Source organism: Lagopus leucura, unplaced genomic scaffold (assembly GCF_019238085.1).
Source record: "Lagopus leucura isolate 7727_CA_CO unplaced genomic scaffold, USGS_WTPT01 Super-Scaffold_100018, whole genome shotgun sequence".
In the NCBI taxonomy this organism is placed as follows: domain Eukaryota; kingdom Metazoa; phylum Chordata; class Aves; order Galliformes; family Phasianidae; genus Lagopus; species Lagopus leucura.
The window spans coordinates 13,020,539-13,035,461 of NW_024962272.1; positions in this window are offsets into that span (position 1 = coordinate 13,020,539).

The window sequence follows — 14,923 nt, forward strand, 5'->3', positions numbered from 1 at the left end:
TTTCCAGAGAAAAACCAGCTGAAACTCATCAGAAACAAGATATGACCCTAACATCAGTTATGATGACTGTTCTAACCTCATGTGATCGTGTTTCCAACGACTCAGCATGTGTGACAAGCCCTTTCTCTTGCTGCTCCCCTCAATAAATGGGATTCACATGCTTCACGCATGAACTGTGAACTTTAACATCATGAACTCACAGGAACCCCCAGACATCTTTAACATCCTTGAATTCAATATGTCTCAATATATCTCACCACTAATCCCTAAGTGCATGTAGAAAGTACTGTAAGAACTTTTGGGGATGAGAAAGTACTACGTAAGGCTATATATTGATGGGTGTATACATTAGGTACAAATACAATGAGCAATTTCATAGAAGCTACATGCTTGTGGATTTTATGTCTAAAATACAGTAAACCTGCACTCAATTTCTAAAACACAAATCCCGATTTTTTCCTGCAGTTTTGCTCGCTCTGTATTATAGATGGTCTACTGCAATCATTTATGATTAAAAAAAACCCTGAAACCAACCTTTGAATGATTCAGAGACAAGACATCCTTCATGCCATTGGTGCACCCAAAAGTTCCTACCAGTGTTGTCCTGTCCTCTTTCCACGACATAGAAACTCTCCTTGGCAGCCCCTTGTGGATCCATTTTCTGTTATAATAGTGGAAGTAGTGTAGTGGATTGACTGTACTCAAATCCTCCCTGTGTCACTGCAGGGAGATGAGTGGGATGGTAACAGATGATTCAAAGAAGCAGAGGTGACCCAAATCCATGTAAAGCTTCTGCTGAAGAAGGAATCACCTGAGGTGAAGGTCACTTTTAAGAAACAGGCTCCTGGGATCTAAGGAGGTGCAGTGAAAACTCCTGATACTTCCTTGTAAAAGACCGTCTGTTTTTCTATGGAAGTTCCAAATCTGATTTATTTTCTCATTGAATCATAGAATCATAGAATCACTAAGGTTGGAAAAGACCTAAAAGATCACCCAGTCCAACCGTTCACCTATTCCCAATAGCTCCTACTAAACCATGTCCCTCAACACAACATCCAGTCTTTCCTTGAACACCCCCAGGCTCGGTGATTCCACCACCTCCCTGGGCAGTCCATTCCAGTGCCTGACCACCCTTTCTGAAAAGTAATACTTCCTCATGTCCAGCCTGAATCTCCCCTGCCGTAGCTTGACAAAAACATTGTTTTTGAGATACACAGACTCTGTGGGATCAAGATATTGCTGGTTTAGCCACAGTTGTGACACATCACAGTGTTCTGCCAGCATACAATCACCAGCACTGCAGTGCCAGCCTTCTCTAAGAACTGTCACAAGGAAGCTGCCATCCTCTCAGATGCTATCAATCACAATTTTGGAATTCTAATCAGAGTTTTTTACCTGCCCTTTAATATGATGAATCTGCTCATTTTAAGGTTTTTTTTTTTTTTTTTTTTTTTTTTTAAATGGTATTCCCTATAGTTTTTCATTCTTAGTGTTTCTGTTAGTGTTTATGAGTGATGGCTTGTCCTCACACACTTTCCTGTGCTGGTTTAGGTCATTTCTTCCAAAAGAGCAGTAAACTATTGACACAGGGTATAAAGCTTTGAGGATGGCTGTTTTTCTGTTGACATAGTAACTGCAACTTGTGACATACATTAACTGTTCTTTTAGTTGTCCTCTCTGCAGGGGATGCATACTACTGTTCACTCCACAGCTGTTTGAAGCAATTTTGACATGCCCATTCCCTAAATATGTATCACTGAACACAGAGACTCTTAATAACAGACTCTTAAAAGCCAGCTCAAACTATTTCTCTTCTGCCTTTGAGTGTTTTCAGTGAGTCTCCTCTTCTACTTTATTTCTGGCTATGAGGAACCATAGTGGGATAGCCTGACTTCCCAGAAAAATATCAGCAAAACAGGAAGAGGGGAAACCTATTCTAATGCCGTCAGTAGACTTGCTCTGAGCTAGACTAGACACAACGATGTCCAAATATCCCTTCCAGTCAGCATTTCTAGAAGTCTATCAAACCAGGCTAAAATATATCAGTAAAAAAATTAAGCAGGTTTAGTGAGGGATGACTGTTCAAAACTAACCTGGCTTAAAAAGAATTTGTTTTTAGTCACCTTTCAGAGTGTAGAAGAGATAATGGAAATTTTACTTACTGAAGTGAAAAACATGGTTTTATGATGGAACTGTGTGAACCATTCTTGTTTTTACCAGAACATGCTTGCTAGCTTTTTGTCATAAACCATTTATGTGGATTTGCAGGTCCTAAAGTGTGGAAATGTATGGATTTGAGCAAATCCAGCTTCTCCTCACTCAAAGAGTCTAAGGCAAAGTTCAAAAACAGTGGATCTATGAATGTTTGCATAAGTTCACCTTGCATAGGATATTGCCTATAAAGAACAGTGTAGTTTGAAGAAGAATTATGGAAGATTATGGTGGGAAAGACCTTAAAGAACACTAATTTCAGCCATGAACTGCTGTTAATCAGTCTCAGAAAGATAAATTGCCCATACTATGGTTGGATGATTTATGTGGCAAAGACTGTTGGCAACTCACCTGTTGTACATCCTTAATCCTTTCTCAAGAGGTTTACTTTACCCTACCTGGCACTTCCTCATTTATTGATCAGACAGGTAACAGTTCTTTTTAACCACTTAAAATGTTTTTATCCTTTTAAATAGCTGAATGGGATCAAAGACAATTAGTATATCAAATAAGGACACAGCAAATAAACCTTACTTTTGATCCATTTTTTCTGAAATTTTAAAGATGTGGTACTGAGAGTTTGTGGGAGAGGTGGTGGTCCTATAGTTGTTTGGTAGAAGAAGGATAACATGGAAGTGCTTAAGGAATTTGATAGCTAATATGCATGCTAGCAAGAAGTTTGAAATGAAATAAACCACCCATTGTTGATTTATAACAGTATAACTTGGTGACTGAAGAAGAGTGGGGTGAGAATCAGACTCATACATCTCCCTTTTTGGATTCATTTGAATGAGATCCGACATGCCACATGCTTACGTATGATTATCCTCAGTTTATTGGGGACCTAGCCAGCTCCACATTTAGCTGGAACTGGAGTCACCCTATTGAAGTCCTATGGAGAAAGTCAAAAGATCAGAGCTCCATAATACAAAAGTACACTAAACACTTGTTGGAACATATCTAGAGAAGTCTCCCATCCCTCCCAAAACTCACACTGAAAAACAGTCCAAAGAATTTAATTTTGCAAGTTTTTTTTTTTTTTTAACAATAGCCCACTCCACATGAAGACAACCTTCTATCATTTCATTAAAAAAATACTTTTGTTGTTGTTGCATGAAACAGTAACAGCTATGCAAATTCATTTTCTAGCACGGCATTCTCTAATAAGAATTTTACTACTGGCTTTCAAAGGCAGAATTTTATGGACTGTGTGCACACTTGCGTGTAGATGAGGCCGTCATTCAGTAACCCACACCTTTGCTTTCTTTTGCTTTGACACTGTATATAGTTTACGATGGAGATCTAGTTACACTTTGTAGTGAAATGGCTTTTCAGACCATAAATTCAAAATTCCCCTAGAAAAGCGTGCAGAACATGACCTGTAAAGAAATATGAATTATATCCCCAGCTCCCTATGCATACATATGCTGAATGTCATACCATTATATCATTTTCCCTGGTCTGCCATAAAAGGTAAGAATTTTAGTGTAGAAGTCAAGAGGCCGATGAATGTGTGTAATGTACTGAAACTATTGGTCTAATTCTCTTCCACCTACCCTCTTGGCTCAGCCATGAGAACCGTAGGCCAGCTGGACAAACTCTCTGAAAAGAGAAACAGATAACAGCACTCTGATAAGAAACAGAGCATTGACTTGTCCTAGTTACAGCACCAGATCTACTCACTCATAGGAAGGGTGTCTTGCATGAAAGACATGACAAGTGCAGTATTTAGCAGTAGAGACAGATCCTTTGGAATAAATGAAAGGACCTCTAATAGCATAAATTGTTGAAGAAATAAAGATTTGCATGTTGTGCCTGCAATTTTAAATAATAAATGTTTTCACTCTTCATCAACCAAACAATTATTTGGATTTCTTATATATTGTATACGAAGGAAAAACACCTTTTTTTTCCTGATAAAGAGAACACAGAAGCACAGAACATATTAAGAGCCTATTTTAGTTGTTACTTTCATCCAAGTGTGTGTTCCTATTGGTATCAGGAACAGACAACAGCACATATCAGCTCATATAAAAATGGATTATAGTGCTTAAACTACAACTAAAATGACCATTGCAACCCTAAGATTTCCTGACAGTTGCGGCACATCTTAGAGAGATACCTAAAATCCTTTGCCTTTGATATTGTTGCAGTTCCCATGGCACACAACATCAAGCATTAATAAACATTAACATGCATTTCAGAACACAACACAACAGTGGTAAATAGGTCACAACATAAATAGCGAAGCCCATCCTTAATCCATGAAATCCTAGCGGTGATTACCAAAGATGTAAAATTTTGTTAAGAATTTGTAGAAGATATCTGTCCTTCTAAATAGAAATTGTAACAGAGGCAGCTTTAGACAGGGTTTCATATTAAAATAAATGTATTTAATGGTTAAAATTGGAGATAAAGGGCAGCTCCTGATGTAATAGTCTACCTACATCATTTCTCAAGAGATGGGAAGACAAGAGAAGTAAAACAGAACAAATGTTTCATGTAACTGATAAGATATTATTATTTCTTTAACTGCACTGTCATTTGCTTTCCAATATCTCTTTTTCCAAACCTGTATTTATACCAGAAACACTTATGGGCACAAACCTTGTCAAACAGCTAAATCAAAATTAAAATAAATTCTATGTTCATTCTTGTTATTAATCTGTTTGTAGTAAAAACAGTTTTGTTTTTATACGAAAGCCCCAAAATACACTTTGCATCCTAGAGAAGCAGTCTTAGCTAACCCATTGCACCATTTCCATATGATAAAAATCAACATCAGAAGGTGAATAGCATCAGCTAGAACTTGATTATAAATTTTAGCACAATTTTTTGCCCCTTGTTCCAAGTTCATTTCATTGAATATCAAGACTTGCTATTAGTCTGTAGGAGTATTTCATGAGTATTCAGAGATCTCTTACTCCACCTCATCAAAATGAAACAAGTATCTGTACCCACAAAGCATCAAGTTTGCATTCTCTTTCCTGAACTACTCCTACCCAAAAAGCTGTGTGACCCAGCTGGCAGTGATGAGTTGTTTATGTGTACTCAGCCTGAGGCCTGATCAGATCAGCTGTTTTTACTCTTTGTCATTTCTAAGCATTGAAAAGAACTGCAAAAATGAATTTTCAAGACACTTTCTTCCTCAAATCATGATAAAGGGCTGAGGAAAGCCCACCAGCTGAACATGTTTCACACAACTGAATCAGTCCCTGCAACCTTTCAGGATGATCGTGCAGCTGCTTAGAGAGGAAAAGAATACATGCATGTGCTTGTACTGCAATACCACCTACCAGCTTGGAGGTTGCTCTTGGTTTATTGTGGATAAACAACCATTACAGATTTTCTAAAACCAGCTAAAAATTATCTTCTTGAATGGAAGCTGAATGGTTCTTCTTTGGCTCATTATTTATCCTAAGCTGCTTCAGACTTAAATAAAATCTGTTCTTCACTCAGTGAAGCATCTCAGTAATTTTTGTTCTTGTTTTCTGTGGCTGAAGCCTTGTGATAAATTTCCCTCAGCATGGCCAAATGCTGCCCAGTTACCAGTGCAAAGGTCCTTCTAAATTCCTTAGGTAAACAGAAATGTTTATGATGCTAGCAGAGATTTTTCTTTCACTGCTTAAACTGGCTTCACACAAAAGCAAACTATGCTGAGTAAAATGTTTTCTTGATTTTAAGTTCAGGTAGGTGTTTTTGGTCAGTGTAACTGTCTCTTTTCAGGCATTGTGGTATCTGCTGGTGGTAGAAAAGTAACTACTCCTGAGGAGATAAAACTACAGAGTGATAAAACTTGCTGGAGGGCTGGTAACTTAGGGATGTTATAACCATAAACTGGCAAATCCTTCAGACTACTGTTGGGACCTATTTGGCATGAAGTGGTTCTGAACATGAAAGTATCACAGTGTACAGTTGGAAGAGTGCTGCAGTTAGGATGGTTCTTTACAGGTGTTATTGTTGGAAAGATTATCGTGGCAGAAAAGGAACAATGAAGGAAGAAATGCTTAATTGTATCTTAGGATGTAGGCTTGGAGTAGGGAAACTCCAAAAAGGAGAGATCTCCAGAAAGAGATCCTTCCCTTGTTGTAATCAGCCCTTAAATGAGGTCTAGGACACACAGGTGAATTGCCTTCTCCTGCGCTCCCACGGCTGACCGTTCTTGCCTCAGGTGATCAATCAGTGGTTCAGGTCATGGGACTCAACAGTTCCCATACACACAGAAACCTAATGGGGTTGCTATGTTCAATTTTGGGGAGGATGATGGAACATTGTTCCCAATTTATGTACTACTGAGGAGATTAAATGGAAATGAAACCCACTCCATAAGCACCAGGTTCTCAAGCTTCTTATTTACTATGACTCTTCGCATAGGAGGATGGATTGGGACCACAGCTGGAACATCACACAATAGTACAAAGAAGTAGCACAGTCTGTAAGTCAAGAAGATCCTTGCTATTACAGCTTGGTGAGGGACGGAGCTCCAGCTAGGTGGTACATCTGAGATCAAGGGCTGTATTGTATTAATAACACCAAGCTGTGAGGTGTGGTTGACATGGGTGAGGGAAGGGATGGCAAGGAGATCTAGACAGACTCTAGTAGTGGGTCCAGGAGAAACTCATGGGATTTAACAAAGCCAAGTGCAATGTCTTTCACTTCAGTAGTGGCAACCCGTGCTATCAAGTATGAGCCAGGAGATAGAGCAAGCCCTCCTGAAAAGGACTTAGGGGTTTTGGTGGATGGAAAGTTGGACATAAGCCATTAACGTACCCTCACAGCCCCAAAACCCAACTGTATCCTGGGCTACATCAAAAGAAGCATGGCTAGCAAACAGAGAGAAATGATCCTGCCCCTCTGCTCCATTCTGGGGATACCTCACGTGGAGTCCTCATCCAGATGTAAAGTCCTCAGTACAGGAGAGACACAGACCTGCTGGAGCATGTTCAGAGGAAGACCACAGAAATGATGCAAGGGATGGAACATCTCCCCCACGATGACAGGCTGAGAGAACTGGTGTTCTTCAGCCTGGTGAAGAAAAGCCTCTGAGGTAACCTCCTAGCGGCCTTTCAGTATCTAAAGGGAGCTACAAGAAAGAAGACTCTTAAACAGTCTACTCAGACAGGACAAGGGGAAATTGTTTCAAATTAAAGGAGGGGAGATTTAGATTGAATATAAGGAAGAATTTTTTTACAAAAGGATGGTGAGGCGCTGGAAAAAGTTGCCCAGATATTTGGTCAATGCCCAGTCTCAGACACATTCAAGATGAGGCTGAAGCAGGATCTAGCAATCCAATCTACCTGTAGGTGTCCCTGCTCTTTGCAGGGGAATTGGACTACATGACCTTTAGTTGACCTTCCAAATCAAATGATTCTGCTGTTCTCAGATTGCAGTCTCTGAGAATGCCTGAGATAGACTGCAAGAAGAACTGTGGCGGGGGTGGTACTGTCATGTGTTTAGTGTCTTAAGCATTAGCAGCCCAAAATGCAGTCTTAAATCCTTGTGAGTAGGAGTCAAGAAGCACACAAAATAATATGGTATGGGAAGAAATTTGGAGTTGAATCCTAATCTGATCTTTTCATCAGAATAAGGGCAGTGCTGTTGGAGAAACATATATGCATACATTTACATTGATGAGAGCTACTGTAGCTTCTCCAATAAGAAAAATGTTTCAAATTACAGATTGCCTGTTTATTTAATGAGAGTGTGGTGTGGTGTAAATAATAAACATATTGAAGATGTAAGCGCTTCTTAATGAAGAATTTGAAGCTCTATTTTTGGTATTCTCATCCTACTGCTGCTCTGGAATCCACTCATAAAACAGTTTCATGGGAGACTTTTCATTTTATATGCCTTAGAGGTACAATTACTTCTTAGAAGAAACTTCACTGTATTCAGATGCAAATTCACAAATTCGAGCTTTTTTCTGCACTTTTAACAGATTAAATAATTTATCTGCATGTCTGCTTTAAGTGAGACAGTGTAAACCATATTTAAGTAATGTGAAATACGTTTTTATGGACCTCTTTTACTGGAAATATGTCAGAACCTTCTGTCCCATGTCAGTATGATGTTGTGGGAAACAAACATGAGCAAGAGAAGCTGGGGAAGATGGGATATCAGTAGAGAGATTGTTTTACAGAACATTCTAGACAGGTTTTCAGCCCTGGATAAAGCATGCCTCTACTAATGGGAGGTTACACAGCAGAGTGAAAAATATTTTCCTGACTAGAAGTTTTCATTTATATCTGTGCCAAAAATAAAATAGTCTCTGATTTACAGTTCTGCTGGCTGAACAAATTGTTTGGTGTGGAAACTCTGACAAACTTTTTTGGCCTTAGTTTTCTTATTAAACATCTTTTTTTTTGTCCCCTGAAAACATATTTCGTACTGAACTCAACCCTCTTTATTTCTCTGTTCATTTTGTTGCTGCTCAGCTTGATCTTTGCAACAGGATCACGTAGACTTCCAGACATTATCCCTGTTTTTCTTGCCAGTCTTATCTTCCTTCCAAGACTAAGACTTCTTCTCAACACACCCGTTATAAATTTTTTTCTTTTTGTCATCTCCAACCATTTAAGGTCCTTCTGGTGTATCTTCATACTTAAATCCATCTACTTTCTGTTAACTACTTTAGCTCAATCGTATCTGTCTCTGGATCATCTAATGTTGAGATTTCAGGTGGGCTCATAGTTTCACCCTACTTGACTCTACTCTCTTTTTTTCTGAGCTCTGACAAAAACATTCCTGGTTGGCACATATGCATTCACACTACTGTGAATGTTGTCTAACAGCTCTAAGTCACCACATGTTGCAATGCAGTCATGGTGAAGTTCTGGGAACTTCTTCCAAACATGGCTGAATAACATTTTATGCAATACTGCTACCTTACCACAGTTTCATACTCGTACTAGACAATCATAGCTGTTAGGCTGAGCAACCCAACATGGATCTATGCTGGAAATACTGCTCTCCTTCTTCTTTGGTCTGGGATATCAAGACACTAAAGGTACTGAAGAGATCTCTGTGTTGATCTCTGCTGTGTAGTGTGAACATACTCCTGAACATTTAGGCCCTCCTTCAGACACACAGGTGCGCACACATGCACGTGGACATGAACACATTTTACCAATTTTCTTCAGATATAAAGATTTGACTTGTCATTTAAATTTGAATCTATGTTTCTAAGGATCCTGACCTGGGAAGATATTTAAGAATACACTTAAAGCTCACCAAATTTCAATTTATAACAGTTGCTGCAACTACACAAGGCAACTCTTCCTCTTTCTATGGGGAAGATGAACACCTGAATAAATACAATTGTGATAAGTAACATAGCTCTCTAAGAAATACAGAATTAAGTTAATATGTGTCTTCATCTGCCATAGTGCTGGTCGTGTTCCTGAATATACGCCTAAATCTCTGCTGCAATGCGAATCTGGAAGATATGAACAACAAATCCTACAATTTAATATGGAGTTATAGAACTGCTCATGTTGGAAAAGACCTTAAACATCATCAAGTCCATCTGCCAGTAAACCATACTACCCCAATTCTAACAATCCACTGCTAAATCATGTCTCAGAGCACCACATTTGTCACCTCAACTTCTGTTGCCAAACCATGTAGATAGACTCACATATGTATGGTGCTGCAAGAACCATGGAAATGAAACTTTTTCATCTCCTCCAGCAGAGGACGTTTGTGAATGTTCCAGGAGACAGTAAATCTCAGTACGTTTTAATAACATCCTTCTTCTTTATCACTGGCAATGGAAAAATGCTTGAGTCACTGGCAATTGAAAAGTGCTGCCCAGAACAAGTCCCTAAGATACAATAGGGTCCTGCAGCAACTCTGGCCATTTCATGTTGACTTCTGCAATAGCATAGTCACAAGCTAGTCTGATTTCAGTAGGTTTCCTCGTCTTGAAGTATGATTTATTAGCTCTTACAAAAACAATGGTGGATGGAAAATGGAAAATAGTGTGGCAGATAACACTCTAGTTACTCTGTAATTGCTCCTTTTTATCAAAACAAAGTTAACAAACTTTTGCCATGGGCAAAAAAGTAGGCTTTGCTGATGTAATTAGTCTTCTCTATAACTATGTTATCAATATGTTTTAGATTCTGTCTGGAAAAGATGCTTAGTCACCAGTTGACATGTTCTGGAAGTTGATGAGTGCATGAGACTGCCTAATTAGGAAGCCACCATGTATAATTAAACACAATCTCTTCTACTTCAACACCATTTAGTCAGCAACTCCTGAACATTTCATTGCAGAGTTGGGGCACAGTGCTTATCATCCTGCAAAACTGAACTCACAGATACTTTGTCCGTTATTTTGATGTAGAAGCCACCCATGTTTGTTCACACTGAGAGTTTCTCCAATATGGCAGGACAATGTGTCGCATTGCCAAGCTCATGAATCATAATAAATATTTTGATAATAAATAAAGCAAAATCAGCACTAAAACAAAGGGCCAGTCTATTGGAATTCCTTTTACTTGAATAAATTGTATGACGTTTAAGTTCAATGACATATCAAACAAACAAACAAACAAAACAATTTTCTGCTGCTCAGATTTGACCACAGTGTGGGCCGCACTCTGGGATACCTCAGCTATGTGTGTTTTCATATGGCTGTGTCCCCCTTACTCTCCAGCAGAACACTTGTGCACAAAAAGGGACCCTATCATTCTTCTGCCTGGTTCAAACAGGAGAAAGTGCCTTTCCCAACTTCTTTTTGCTCTCTGTGTTGTGTCACTGGGGAACTGTCCAGCAAATGAGTGCCTTCTAAAATTAGGATGGCATGGAAATTTCTTTTGTGCTGCTATGTCTGAGACCTGTCAGAGAGAGAAGAGAAATACTTGCAATTTTCAGCCTAGGACAAAGCTTGGTAATTCAGGACTGAACAATAATGAAAAGAAGAAGGGAATCACAAAGGAGAAAGCTGGTCACAATTGCTATTACAGCCCCTGCAGCTGTTCACACCATGTTCAGTGCCAGAGATAAAGAAATTGTTCTGAAGAAAAGAACACTTGGTATAGACCTTTAAGGTCATATGCACTTGTCAACAAAAACTCTTGTAGTCTGAATGTGGTAGGCAAAAAACACTCAAAATCATGATGTGAAAATCAAGAAAATTAAGGAAGTCTTAGTTTAAGTTTACCTCCTGCCTCTAGCAGCACAGCATATTCAGTGCTGCTGAAAAGAATGTGAAGACAAATGTCTCCATCTGTTTTCATCTGCCTAGCACTAGACTTTGGCTCAAATGCTGCTTTCCTCCTTCCAGCATCCTGTGCTGGTCCTTGTGATGCCAGCTGCCTTGGCAGGGATGCTGCATAGTATCATGATGTATTGCTCCTCCACTCCACATGGGAATAACTTGTTATGAGGATTGAGGGCAAGATCAACTCAGTGTCTGTTTGAGTTCTAGGAGAGTAGCATCTTTAATGTCTGTGGTTTGGGAGTTGCTAAAATCTGCTGAAGGTCCAGCTGGAATCACAAGGGATAGATGGATTTATTTTAGTCAAACACAGATCTTTGGCCAGACTTTGTCTAGATTTAGATCATTTTGTGCAGCACAGGGCTGCTGTGGACATTTTGGTTATGGAGAGCTACTTGCCCTGCTAATCTCTATTCCTTCATTCTGCCTTCTCAACAAGTGCAACATTAAAAAGGTAATTTGTAAGACTGAGGCACAAGCAGGCTGTATTATCACAAGCTCCTTATATTCTGCTTGCTCAAGAGAATGTGGAGCTCTTTTAAGTTCATCTACAGTTACAATGAAGAAAGGCAGTGCTATAATGCAGAAAATATTTTTTTGTAACTTCAAAATCAGTGAAGATTAGTTATGTCTCAGATTGGCTGAGGTATTAGTTGTGCTAGCAGCACTTATTTTCTCAGTTCGAAAGCAAAAGTAGGCAACTTTTCCAAGATGAGGGGAAGCCCAATGCCCGTACCTGCTCTTACAAGCCATTTGTTAATTGATAGCATTTTGGACAAGAAGTATTTCTCATTCCATTTTCACATAAACTCATAAAAAATGATGATGAGGACTCCAAATTTCACCCATGTATTACTCAGGGCTCTTGTTTTGTCCCCGCCATTTGCAAAGCAGCAGTGTGTTTGAGCACCCGAAGTGGCAAAACTGAGATTGTTAGGCTGGATCATGCTCCAGCATGGACCAGCATTCATGGCATGACCAAGGTACACTTCAGCACTGGTTTCTATTGAAGACAAAGATACAGACACACAGTACAAAGGTGTATTATATCATCAGGTGGTTCATATTATTCCCTGACATAATAATGCATCAATATTTATTATGAAAACTAACTGATTTGGTCCCATGTCAGTTTTATTTGCCATCAATTGTGTTAGTTTTTGGTGGAAATCCGCCAACTTTTCATGTTCTCTTTGCTCCAACCAAACCCTGAAAGCTGACTTTCACAAGCTGTCTGTGATTAGACAGTGGGGTCTCTGTAAGTGTGGTCTCATATGAGCAGCTGTATGTTCTTTTTTTTTTGTAGAGGGAAGTTGTCATTAAAGAACTGAGAAGATGAGTGGGTGGTACCTTGGGCTGTTTTTCTTTTAATTTGGCCCTCGTTTACTTTAGACACTACGAAAGAGTTCGCATTAGTTGATGGTGCCCACAATTCATTTGTGCTGATGAAGCCAGCGTGACAGCTGCATAAATCACTGCTAGATACCAGTAATAGATTGCTGCATGCAAATTTGTAGAGGACCACCCAAGCACAGCTCAGGGCGGCCCTGCAGTCACATTAGGCTTGCACATAAGTACAGTAATGCAAATTTGCTTAACTCTTTGTTGCCACTTTGTATAGTTTTCCTTTTAAGGAAGATATCGTTGTTTCTCCACTTGTTCTTGGACTCATTTGCCAGACAGGTGAAGAAAGTCTCCAGAACTCAGAGCTCCCACTATCAATAGCTGCCAGCTTGAGTTAAGTTTTATTTGTTTGTTCATGGAGGGATAACAGCCCTCTTCCTCATCTTAAATTGTACAATTTAGTGGGAAGGAGAGTGAAAGGGGTGGGAAAAGAGAAAGGAGCTTCTGACTCAGTGTAAGTACTTCTTGTGTTCTAGAGTGAAAAGCTTGGGCAGGACATAGTGATCATTAAATGACTACAGTATGCTGCCTGTCTAATAGAGAGGAATTATACCCTGCCATCTGTAATTAAAGACACAATGAAGGTCAGGACTTGGTAACATACCCGTCAAGAGGAATAATGCAGGAGCACAGGAGCAAGAACTCGTTTCTAGTGGCTGTATGTGCAAATCCCAAGGAGGAATTTAGCTGCCACATTTAAAGACAGAAAGTTATTGATCCATTGCCACCTGACGTTAGCCAAGCCCTGGAAAACATTAATCAATAGCAAGGTTATGTTACCAATGGCAGGAGGGGGGATTAAAAGCTACAGAGCCTGCCTCTTATCAGATATTCTTTGTCATTTGCAGGGCTCTCCAGAGCTGCTGCATCCCACAGCTACCAGCCCTACAGCTTTCTGCAGTGGCATCTTCTAGTCAATTCTTGACCTTCTGGTCAGCGACTATGCTATCACCAGCTATGTGGTCACCATACGCTTTATTTATTCTTCTCACATGAAAAAAAATTATGGTCTTGTGCTAAAAGAGTTAAGTCCTCTGGCATTCACACCTCTGTCTGCTGCGGTGCTACCGTGATAAAATATTCCCGGTTTCTCTTCCTTCTATAATGCTAATTGGAATGCCCAAGTAACATCATCTGTAATGTTTCTTCACTTTTGGCTGTTACTTGAGACAAGAGAGCGTTAAATAGGAATTTCCATATTCCACTCTCATACCAACTGAAGTGGATGTACATATAGTAAAAATTTAATACATTGTTTCTGTAATTTGCATATATTAACAGAAGTGAGTGCAAAATTGCACTTCACATATGCCTTTTAAATACATGTGATCATTTGTCCGGGCAATCATTAAGACTGAATGTACAGACATGGTAATGCTAATGATGTAGATGTGCATGCGCACGTCTGCACTGAAGATGTACGATCTGTCTTCCAGAAAGGAAGTCCAAATCACAAACAAGTATTGTATAGCTGTTATAGAGGGCCAGCAATAGAAATACTCTGCATTTCCCTTTTCCTGGTAGCCTTTTTCTTTACTTGCCATACCTGTTTTTGTGCTAACACCTGGAAATTTCCTCTTTGTGACACATAGTCCAATTTGGCCAGTCTTTGGCTGTCTGAAAATCAAGTAAAATATCTTCTGTGAGGAGTACCCTACCCCTTTGGAGAAGTGAATAGCAAGGAATGAATTAGACAATCTGCATGAACTGACATGTTTGTTAACTTGTGAGAAAAAAAGGAATTTGCACAAGCATTCACACTCTCTTGAAGCTTCTTGCTGTTTAAAAGAAGTCTTTGATTTCCAGTCGGAGTGCAGTAATACTTTCAGACTTAGTGACATTTATATTCCTATACTGGATGTGATAGAGCAGTTTGTATAATGGCATTGGCCATCAGCCCACATGAGATCTGTCAATCAGTAGGTTTAATTCCAGATAAAAACACTACAGAAGTGTTCGTTAGTAGTGAACTGAGCAGACATGTGACCTTCAATATAAAGTGAATTTAGCATACGTTTCTTGGCAGTAGTCTAATGAGTTGCGTTTACTGTTGGCTATTTTTCATTATATGCCAAAGCTAAACAG